Source organism: Neophocaena asiaeorientalis, unplaced genomic scaffold (genome assembly GCF_003031525.2).
Source record: "Neophocaena asiaeorientalis asiaeorientalis breed wild unplaced genomic scaffold, Neophocaena_asiaeorientalis_V1.1 scaffold840, whole genome shotgun sequence".
Taxonomy (NCBI): Eukaryota; Metazoa; Chordata; class Mammalia; order Artiodactyla; family Phocoenidae; genus Neophocaena; species Neophocaena asiaeorientalis.
The window spans coordinates 132,079-144,662 of record NW_020172721.1 but is presented as its reverse complement, the minus strand read 5'-3'; positions in this window follow the sequence as shown (position 1 = coordinate 144,662).

Below are 12,584 nucleotides of genomic sequence, written 5' to 3'. Positions count from 1 at the left end.
ATACTAGCAAACAGAATCCAGCATCACATTAAAAGGATCATACACCATGATCACGTGTGGCTTATCCCAGGAATGCAAGGGTTCTTCAACATACGCAAATCAATCAATGTGATACACCATATTAACAAATTGAAGGATAAAAACCATATGATCATCTCAATAGATGTAGAAAAAGCTTCCAACAAACTTCAACACCATTTATGATAAAAACCCTGAAGAAAGTAAGCATAGAGGGAACTTACCTCAACCTAATAAAGGCCATATATGACAAACTCACAGCCAACATCATTCTCAATGTTTAAAAACTGAAACCATTTCCCCTAAGATCAGGGACAAGACAAGGTTGTCCATTCTCACCACTCTTATTCAACATAGTTTTGGAAGTTTTAGCCACAGAAATCAGAGAAGAAAAAGAAATAAAAGGAATCCAAATCGGAAAAGAAGTAAAGCTGTCACTGTTTACAGATGACATGATACTATACATAGAGAATCCTAAAGATTCTACCAGAAACCTACTAGAGCTAATCAATGAATTTCATAAAGTAGCAGGATACAAAATTAATGCACATAAATCTCTGGCATTCCTATACACTAATGGTGAAAAATCTGAAAGTGAAATTAAGAAAACACTCCTATTTACCATTGTAAGAAAAAAAAATATCTAGGAATAAACCTACCTAAGGAGAAAAAAGACCTGTATGCAGAAAATTATAAGACCCTGATGAAAGAAATGAAAAGATGATACAAATAGATGGAGAGATGTACCATATTCTTGGATGGGAAGAATCAACATTTTGTAAATAACTATACTACCCAAAGCAATCTACATATTCAAGGGAATCCCTAGCAAACTACCAATGGCATTTTCCACAGAACTAGAACAAAAAATTTCATAATTTGTATGGAAACACAAAAGACCCCGAATAGCCAAAGCAATACTGAGAAAGAAAAATGGAGCTGGAGGAATCAGGCTTCTGGTCTTCAGACTATACTACAAAGGTACAGTCATCAAGACAGTATGGTACTGGCACAAAACAGAAATATAGATCAATGGAACAGGATAGAAAGCCTGGAGATAAACCCACGCACATATGGCCACCTTGTTTTTGATAAAGGGGGCAAGAATATACACTGGAGAAAAGACAGCCTCTTCAATAAGTGGTGCTGGGAAAACTGGACAGTTACATGTAAAAGAGTGAAATTAGAACACTCCCTAATAACATATATAAAAATAAACTCAAAATGGATTAAATACCTAAATGTAAGGCCAGACATTATCAAACTCTTAGCAAAAAACATAGGCGGAACACTCTATGACATACATCACAGCAAGATCTTTTTTGACCCACCTCCTAGAGAAATGGGAATAAAAACAATAATAAACTAATGGGACCTACTGAAACTTAAAAGCTTTTGCACAGCAGAGGAAAGTGTAAAGAAGACGAAAAGACAGCCCTCAGAATGGGAGAAAATATTTTCAAATGAAGCAACTGACAAAGATTAATCTCCAAAACTTACAAGCAGCTCATGCAGCACAATATCAAGAAAAGAGAAAACCCGATCCAAAAATGGGCAGAAGACCTAAATAGACATTTCTCCAAAGAAGATATACAGATTGCCAACAAACACATGAAAAGATGCTCAATGTCACTAATCATCTGACAAATGCAAATCAAAATTATAATGAGTGTTCACCTTACACCGGTCAGAATGGCCATCATAAAAATTTTTTCAAACAATAAATGCTGGAGAGGGTGTGGAGAAAAGGGAACCCTTTTGCACTGTTGGTGGGAATGTAAATTGATACAGCCACTATGGAAAGCAGTATGAAGGTTCCTTAAAAAACTAAAAATAGAGCTACCATACAACCCAGCAATCCCACTACTGGGCATATACCAGAGAAAAACATAATTCAAGAAGAGTCATGTACCACAATGTTCATTGCAGCTCTATTTACAATAACCGGGACATGGAAGCAACCTAAGTGTCCATCGACAGATGATGGATAAAGTAGATGTGGCACATGTATACAATGGAATATTACTGAGTCATAAAAAGAAACAAAATTGATTTATTTGTAGTGAGGTGGATGGACCTAGAGTCTGTCATACAGAGTGAAGTATGTCAGAAAGAGAAAAACAAATACCGTATGCTAACACATATATATGGAATCTAAAAAAAAAATTGTTCTGAAGAACCTAGGGGCAGGACAGGAATAAAGATGCAGAGATGGAGAATGGACTTGTGGACACGGGGAGGGGGAAGGATAAGCTGGGAAGAAGTGAGAGAGTGGCATGGACATATATACACTATTAAATGTAAAATAGATAGCTAGTGGGAAGCAGCCACATAGCAAAGGGTGATCAGCTCTGTGCTTTGTGACCACCAAGAGGGGTGGGATAGGGAAGGTGGGAGGCAGGTGCAAGAGGGAGGTGATATAGGGATATATGTATACATATAACTGATTCACTTTGTTATAAAGCAGAAACTAACACACCATTGTTAAACAATTATACTCCAATAAAGATATTTAAAAAATACACAGGAGCATCAAAAAATAATAGTAACTGCATGATTATTAAGTGATTGAAACACATTGAATATGTAAAAAAATCATGAGTTTATTAAGGATACTGGAAGAGAAATAGAGGTCGCCCCCCTACGCCCACCAAAGATAAACCTCATTGGATACGATTTGAAATAAAGAAAACATCAGCTCCTTTCTCTGACAATTAACAATTAAAAGAAAATAACTCAGTATTTTATTCTGCTTTTCCTGTACACACTATTTTAGTACAACCAAATAAATCTAGGTTGATGAGGGAAAGTTCTTTTTTCACAAGAAATATAATAACTTTGGAATAAACATAGAAATAAATATAGAAATTCACCATTTTACAACCTTTAATGAAGTAACAGATCCAGGCAGTAATCATCAGTGGGTGAAACATTAGATGAAGTGCTGATGGAAAACTTTATAAAGGAGTTCAGGCTGTCATCACCTGGACCCTGTAATCAGTTTCTCCCCATCCTCGCCGGCAGTTGGTATTATCACTATTTTTTATTTCAGCTGGTCTATTATATGTGTAGTGATATCTCATTGTGGTGTTAATTTGCCTTTGTGTGGTAGCTAATATTGTTAAACATCTTTCGTATGCTCATTTGTCATAATCTCTTCAGTGAAGTGTCTTTTCAAGTTTTTTGCCCATCTTTTAATGTGATTGTTTCTTTATTGCTGAGTTTCATAGTTTTAAATATTTATATTGTGAAAACAAGTCCTTTATAAGATTTGTGATTTGCAGATATTTTCTCTCCATTGTCACCTGGTCTTTTTGTTTTCTCAAAGTGTCTTTGACAGAGCAAAAGTTCTTAAGTTTGATGAAGTCCAATTTATCAACTTTTTCTTGTATAGATTGCACTTTGGTGTGAATTCTAAGAATTCTTTTCCAGTTTCAGCTCACAAACATGTTCTTCTATGTGTTTTCCCAGAAGTTTTATTGTTTGGTCCTTACATCTATATCTATGATCTATTTTGGGTTAGTTTTTGCATAAAGTGTGAGATTTAAGTTGTGGTTCATTTTTACATATATCGATGAGTAAAGATTCCAACAACATTTGTTAAAAAGTCTATCCTTTCTCCAAAGAAATTTTACACATTTGTAAATAATCAAATGGCCATATTTATGTAGGTATATATCTGTCTTATTTATTAGGTTCCATAGATCTGTGTATATCTAACCCTTCACAACACTGACCTGATTACTTTAGCTTTTTTAGTATGTCCTAAAGTTGGGTAGTGTAATTTTTCCAACTTTTTCTTTTTCAAAATGGTATTAACTATTCTCCTTTATTTATTTATTTTTTTTCTCTCCTTTATTTTAATATCGCCACGTCTATATCTATAAAAAAAACCTGCTGGGATTTTGATTGATATTTGTGAATCTGTAGATCTCTGAGGAAAATAGACATCTTTACTTTGTCAATTCTTCTAATTCATATAACACAGTATGTTCGTTTCTTTAGATCTTCTTGGGTTATTTCATCAGCGTTTTGTATTTTTCAGAATTCAGCTTCTGTACATGTTTTGTTAGATACACACCTAAGTATTTCATTTTGGGGGAACTGTTGTTTCTTTTTTAAATTTGGTTTCCAATTGTTAGTTGTGTTTAGCTTTAAGCACTTTGATTATAATGTGACTGGGCTTGGATTTCTTTGGGTTTGTCCTGTTTGGGGTCCACTCAGCTTTGGGACATTTTCAGCCATTATTTCTTTGAATACTCTTTCAGCACCATCATCTTTTTCTAGTCCTTTGAGACTTGGATTATATAAAGTTTAGACACTTTGTTGTTGTCCCACAGGTCCCTAAGGCTTTGTTCATTTCTTTCAATCTTTTTTCTTTTTGTTGTTATGACTGGATAATTTCTACTGGTCTAACATCAAGTTCACTGACCCCTTCCCCTGTCATCTTTATTCTGCTATTGAATCTAGAAACTGAGTTTTTCTTGGGTTTGTAATTGTTTTGGTTATTGTGTTCTTCAGTTCTAAAATTTCCATTTGATTCTCCTTTGTATATTCTATTTCTTTGATGATACTTTATTTTAATATTTGATTCAGGAGTGTTATGATTGCTTATTTGAACATTTTTGTCAAAGACACTTTCAAGTCCTTGTTAGATAATTCCAACATCTTCTTCATCTCATCATTAGCACATGTTGATTGTCTTTTCCCAGGTACATTGAGATTTTCATGGATCTTCATATGCTGAATAATTTGGTTTGTGTCCTGTACATTTTGAGTAATACATTGAGACTTTGGGTCTTGTTTATATCTTATGGAGTATGTTGACATTTTTGTTTTAACAGACTTGTTTTGGTTAGGTCAATGAAGAATGAAGAAAATGAGTGAGAAAAAAAACAAATGGTGTTTTACCTTACTCTCTTTGAGCTTTAAGAATTCTCTTTTTCTCTCTCAAGCTAGAGCTAGTGGATTTCTCACGGCTCTCTATCTCTGCACTCCCAATTCTCACTTTTGGGTTTCAAGTTATATCAACTTCAGGCCAGGGAATACTGGACGGGGTAAAAAAGGGTAAACTTAATCACTGGTTCACTGGTACTTTGATTTCTGATTTTCTTCCCTGATCCTCTTGTTGTTGTTTACTTTTCAGAGCTCTCAAACAGCTTTCTGTGCAGTCTGTCCACGTTTTATATTTTAATTCAGTAGGAGATAAAGGGAAGCATGTGTTTACTCCATCTTACCTGGGAGCAGAAGCTTGAAAGTAAACTTTTCAATTGTTTGAAATTTATTCAAAAATAATTTTTAAAAATTTTACCAAAAATGCAAGGAATGATCAACTGTATCAATATCAAATGCTCTTGACAGACACTTTGAGTATGATAACAGCTAATATTTGATGATTGGATTGAGGAATATGAAAGTTATTGGTGATCTTGACCAAACGTCTTTTGGAGAGTGGTGAGAACAAAAGCCTAGTTAGAATGAGTTCAAGAGAGAATTAGATAAGAAAAAGTAAATATAATGACTAAGGACAACTCTTGGATTACTAGGTTAAGGCTTTATCAACCTGAGGCATAGAGGCTTAGTATTAGTTATTCATTCAGTCAAGCAGTTATTCACGCATTCATTCACCTATTTATTCAATAAAGATTTAGTACCAGGCACTTCTAGACACTGGCAATAGAGATATGAACAAGACAGTCTCTGTCTTCATGGAGCTTACATGCTCCTAAAGATCTAATATTTAAGCCAAAGAAGGAGTGAACTCATATGAACCACTTACCATTTTAGAGACTAAGGACAAAATTTTAAAACTCTGTGCCTCATTTGTAAACTGCGGATTTAAACAGTACTTTACCTCATAAGGTTGTGAGAATTGATGTGAGAACTGAAAGAGGGAATCCTTATAAATGCAGTCCAATGCTTGGTACACAGTAAAAGCTCAATAAATATTACTGTTTTTATTAATCTTGTTATCATCTTTACTAACAGAACAATTTGAATATGTCCCTTTCCTACATTCTCTGGGAATCTAAAATGATTTATTCAAGGCTAAATATCTGTGAGTGGCCATATACTTGCTTAAACTTTGTCTTTGTGCTTTAGAATAGTCCAGTGGTATTCTGGTAAACAGTCTGAGGGAAGATGGGAACCTTGAATTATAGTATTTTTTGATTTCCATGGTGTAAATACTCCCACCATGGGTAATTTTAAACTACTAATGTGACATTACTGAATGTGGCCTTGAAAGAGATGTACTAAAAATGGCTTTAGTGAGTCAATACATACAGCTCTAGCACACCATTGAAATACTCCTGTTATTTCCTGAATTCCTATATAGGAATCCATCTCACTTCAAACCAGGTAAAACTTAGGCAACTTGTGACGACTGAATTACTATTTTCCATAATGTTACCACCACTTTGGAAAACACTTTGGCAGTATCTACTAAAGCTGAACATATGCATACCCTGATACCTAACAATTCCCCTCCTAGGTATATACCCATCAAAAGTGCATACATAAGCACAACAATAACAACAAAAATATGTCCAAGAACATTTATAGCAGCATTATTTGAAATAGCCAAAAACTGGAAACAAACCAAATGTCATCAAGTCATTCATTCATTCATTCATTCATATTCCTTGAGTGCCTAATATGTGCCAGGCCCTTATCTAGTGTGTCTTTGCCTTTTGGAGCTTACATTCCAGCTGAGGGATACAGATAGTAAACAAAATAAACTAACAAGCAAATATATACAAATTGTGAAAGCTGCTATGAAGGAAAAGGAGTGAATATTCAGGTAAATAAAGCCTCTCTGAGAAAGTGATATTTAGGCTGAGACTTCAAGTTTGAGAACATTTTAGTCAGAAGAAGAGCTGGAGAAAGAGCAACACCCAGAGAGAACTGTATATGTGAAGGCCTTGAGACCAGAAAAATCTTTGTGCACTTAAGAAATTGAAAGAAGGCCAATGTGGCTGGATCATGGTAGGTGAGGGGGAGAGCAATGCAAGATGAAGTTGAAAGCATGCAGATCTCAGATCATTCAGGGCCCTGTAATGAGTTTGTATTTTATTTTATTCACAATGAGAAGTCATTGAAAGATCCTACTGATTCAACTTTCTAAGTATTTTTTATATTCCTCATCCATATTCCAGGTTGTCATCATCCCTCACCTGGGTTACTGCAATAATTTCCTAACACATCTGCCCCATTCCTTTAGTTTATCCTTTTCATGTCCATAAAAGAGATCTTTTAAAAATGCAAATCTAATCACTCTGCTATTCTATTTAAATCTTCCAATGATTCCCATGTATTCTACAAGATGAAGTTCAACTCCTTAACCAGGCCTATAAAACTTAGTGCAAGACCACATCATGACTTTCATGAGCCGTAGGCACTTCTGCCTTCCTCCGTAAGAATATACTAAAAATTACATTTTTTGACTGAGTTGTTATAAAGACTAATATAATTCAGGCTGGATTCATTATTGTATGCTCATTATTATTCCTCTTTTTCTTCTGATTTTAAAATAAAGTTAAAATATTTTCACGACTTTTATAGGTATCATGGGCCCTAGGCATGGTGCCTATTTTACTTAATGAGTATGTCACCCCTGTTAGTGTGATATAGTTCCATCATAACTCTCTATATTCATTCATTGATTAATTCAAAAAAATATTTTTTGAGTACCTACTGTATGGCAGACACTGTTCTAGGTACTGGGAGTACCTCAGTGAACAAAAAAGACAAAAAGCCATGACTTCATATTGCTTTCATTCTATTGTGGAGGGAAAGGGGCAATAGGTAAACAAATGACTAAATAAAATGAGTAGTGTGATAGACAGTGATGAAACAGGGAACAAGGATGATGGTTTCGGGGATGGTTTGCAATTTAAAATAGGATATTCAGGGGAAACCTTACTGAGAATATATTATTTATGTAAACACCTGAAAGAGGTGAGTGAGTGATCTAGGTGGCTATCTGGGATAAAAACATTCCAAGTGATGGAACAGCAAATGTAAATGTCCTGAGACAGAGAGTTGGCTAGTGTATCACTGAATAACTAGGAAGCCAGTGTGGTTGAGAGAGAAAAATGGATCAGATCATGGGCCTTTTATCATTATAATTTTGACTTTTTCTCTGGGGGAAATGGGAACCTAATGGAGGGTTTTGACTGTGGAAGTGACATGATTTAATATATGGTTTATCATCCTGGCTGCTGTGTTGAGAGTAGACTATAGCAATGCAAAGGATGAAGCAAGGAAACCACTTAGAAAGGAATTACAATAATCCAGATGAGAGATAATGATGGCTTTGACCATGGTGGTAGCAGTGGGTGGTGAGAAATGGTCAAATTCTAGATATATTTTTAAAGTAAACCTAATATGTTTCACTGATAGGTTGGGTATGGAGCTAAGAGAAGTCAAGGATGACTGCAAAATTTTCAGCCTGAATAACTGAAAGGATGGAGTTGCTACCAAGTGAAGTGGAGACACTGTAGAAGGGAAGAATGCTTTTAGGGAGTCCAGTTGTAGACTGGTTAAGTTTGTGATGTCCGTGAAAAAAAAAAAAAAAAAAAAAAATATATCCAAATGTAGTGTGGATTTTAGGGGAAAAGTCCAGGACAGAAATATAAAATTTAGAGATGATCAAGAAAGAGTATAGATACAAAAGAGAAGGAATGAAATCTAGAGAAGTGAATTGTTTAGAAATCAGAAAAGTGAGAATGAATCAGCAAAGGAGACTGAGAAGAAGCAAGAGGAGCAAGGAAGAAGAAAACCAGTAGAGTATGTTGTTTTGGCTGCCAGGTGAAGAAACTGTTTTGAGAAAGGAGTGATAAACTGCATCAAATGCTACTGAGAGTTCAAGTAAGGTGGGAACTGAGAATTGACCACTGGATTTAACAACATTGGGATTATTGGTGGCTTTCACAAGAGAAGTTCCAGTGGTGTGGTAGGAGCAAAAGCCTGGTTAGAATGGACTCCAGAGAGAATAGGATAGGAGGAGTTGGAAACTATGAATGTGGAAAACTCTTTTGAGGGGTTTTACTCTAAATGCGGCAGAAAAATGTGGCAATAGCTGGAGGGGTATACAGGGTGCCTAAAGAGGACTTTTTTCTTTAAAGTAAGAAATTATAGCATGTTTATATGCTGATTAGGGCTGATCCAGTAGGGAGGGGAAATTAATAACGCAGGTGAGATAAAGGAGAATTACTGGAATGACATCTTTGAATAGCTGAGAGGGATGGGTCCTTTGTACACTTTGAATAGTGTACAAATGAAGTGGTCTGCCTTACCATGGGGTGTGGATAATGGCAAGAGGGAAGCAAAATATGTGTGTACCGTTGCCGGTAAGTCAGCAGGAAGTTCTCTTCTGATTGCTTGTGGAAAATATCTCTTTTAAAATATTCTTCATTTTGGAAAAGTTCAAACATATACTGAAGTAAAGAGAATGGGATAATGAACCTCTTGTTGTCATCACCCAGATTTAGCAATTATCTCTTCATCACCTATCTTGCTTTTCCTGTTGGCCCACCTACACTCTCTCCATTCCCCAGATTACTTTGAAGGAAATCCCATATGGTATATTATTACCATAAATGTTTCCATAATAAGTACCATAAGGACCTTAAATATTTATGATTTATGAACAATAAATATTTCATTATATGTCTCTAAAAGACAGTTCTTTTAAAAATTTAACCACATTACCACAATTAAAAGATTTATGATAATTCCTTAGTAGCATTAAGTATCTATTCAGTGGTCAAAATACCCCAAATGACCTTTAGCAATGTTTTCTTGAAACAGGATCCAAACAAGGTCCATGAAATGCAATTGGCCAATGTGTGTCTTAAGTCCCTTTTAATCTATAGATTCTCTTTCCATCTATTTTCCTTAATTTACTTGTTGAAAAATTGAATTATTTGTCTTACAGAATCTCCCACAGTCTAGATTTTTCTTTTTGCGTCCTCATGGTGACTTTTAACATGTCTTTCTGTTCTCTGTAATTTGCATTCTAGAGGCTTAATGAGATATGGGTTCAAGTTTTTGCAAGAATATTTCATAGATGGCATTGTATACTACCATCAGGAGGCACATAATGTCCAGATGTCTCTCTTGTTAAGATGGTAGCAGCAATTGATGATTTTTGCTTAGATCTATGAATTCATTAGGGGTTGCTGGAATTAGCTGGAATATTTCTAAAATAAGAAACTTCCCCTCATTCCTGATAAGGTTACACTAGTATACAGTTGGAAGTTTTATTTTGATTGATTCAATTTTCTCAGTTAAATAGGAAGGAATGTCATCAACTAGAGTGAGGAGAGAGATGAGATACTGGAGATTTGATGAGGAGAAGGTATTAGTTAGACATCTAGGAGAGTGGGAACACGATTGGACTAAGGAAATTTAATATGATTGCCAGGTAATACTAAGAGCACAGATGAGGTTCATGATCAAGAATTTGACATAAGACCAGTAAGTGTAGTTGTGCGCTTTTCTCAAGAAAACTGCAGCTGCATGGGTGCAGGTAAAAGTAGGTAAAGAACTGGATTTAACCAGGATTGGGTTTTGGAAGATCAGTACAAGCAAGAAAAAGACAAGAATATTGAGGATATGTGCAAGGGAATGATTGTAATGATGAACCATGGAATTTGAATTAGGTAAAGGGGGAAGTGAGGGAATGAGAATGATGAGGAACAGTGAAAAGTGGATAGGGTCAAAGGAGTGCATATCCTATAATGAATGAATAATTAAAGAAGTCAAGAAGCTAAAAAAAAAAAAAAAAGAGTGTGCTACAGGGATAGGCGGTTTTGATCAGATAATGTAAGACTAAAAATTGAGTTATGAAGAGAGCAATGAATGACTAAGGCTAGGGAAAGACTACAGGAGTAAGTGGCTGAGGTGGAGTGAGGGACAAGATCACTGGAAGAGAGGAGATCAAGGGAAAAGAGGCCAAAGGATTGGAAAATTCATTAATATAGATATTGACGTCATTAAGTATAATGACGGCTAGTGGGCCAGAAGCTAATCTCCTCAAGGGATGAGTGGTATAACTCAATAAGGAAGGGTAGTAAAATATAAACTCCATATGGGCAGGGATTTTTCTCTATATTTTTTATCACTGTATCCTCAGGTCTTAGGATAATACCTGGCATATAGTAGGGTGCTCAATAAGTTATTATATGAATTAATAAGTGAATGAATGAATTACTTGAAATTCAAAGCTGAAGAGTGTTTAGGTAAGAGAGAGAGAGTAAATGAGTTGTAAGTAGAACATTTAACCCACCTCTAGGACCATTGATTTGAGGGGTATGGGAAAGGAAACAGCTGCCACTTGATAGGACTTCAGGGGAAGCAACGTCTTCATGGGAGAGCCAGAGTTCCTAGATCAAGAAGGCAAAAGGAATGTTCAGAAAAGAGGTTGAGGATATAGGAAATTTTTCTGGTGAAGGATTGTAAGTTCCAGTAGACATTGTAGAAGAAATTCAGGAGGGTGCGAGGGGTGGGGGAAAAGGACCAAAAGAGAATTTGCGAAGTTGTATGCAGATTAGGGATTTGGGATTTCTGGACTTCTCTTGGTGACTGAAGTAAGCTGAGATAAAGGGTAAAATGAGATGTTTCTAATGATTTCAAAGCAGATAATGGTTGTGAGGCTGTGAGTGTTGCGGGTGAGGGAGAGAGAGATGGGGATCCTGCAAGGAATACAGAGAGATATGAGGCCAATTCTTCATTTATGTAATGAAAAGGTGGAGACCAGGGAAGGAGGTATGTCTTTCTCCTAACTCTTGGAGAACAAGGAATGCTAGGGTTCTCTTTCAATCCTTATGTATCATAGTGTTGAATTCCAGGGATTCCTTTTGACTACTACCAAAGGTGAACATTTCAGGAAAAGTGATATCTCATGCATAAGTTCTTTATGCTTCAGCCATACTTCACTTACTCGTAGCTCACTCAGTCTGGCATGCTGTCTCAGGTTTCTTTGCCTTCTAGTCTCTCTTCCTGGAGTATCCCCTATATACATTCCCCATCTACCTGGAGTGCTCCTACTCACTTTTCAAGACTCAGTTTAGGCATCTATTTCAATACAAAGTCTTCCCTTTTCCTCACATCCAAGGCAGATTTAAGCACTTCCTCCTGTTGTATTCCTTAGCACTCTATAAATATACCATCATGACATTAACTTTTTTATTAGGATAGTGTAGATTCACATGTAGTTGTAAGACATAACACATAACTAATCAATATACCCTTTACCCAGTTTTCCCCAATGGTAACATCTTGCAAAACTATAGTACAATATAGCAACCAGGACACTGACATTAGTAGAGTTCATCAATCTTATTCAGATTTCCCCAGTTTTATTTGTATTCATGTGTGTGTGTGTATGTGAATTTAATTCTATGCAGTTATCATATGTGTAGGTTCCTGTATCCACCACCACAGTCAAGGTACAGAATAATTCCTTCACCACAAGGATCCCTCTTGTTGCTCTTTTATAACCATAGCAAACTCTATTCTACTTCCTGCAACCCAACCCCTGACAACCATGAACATTCTCT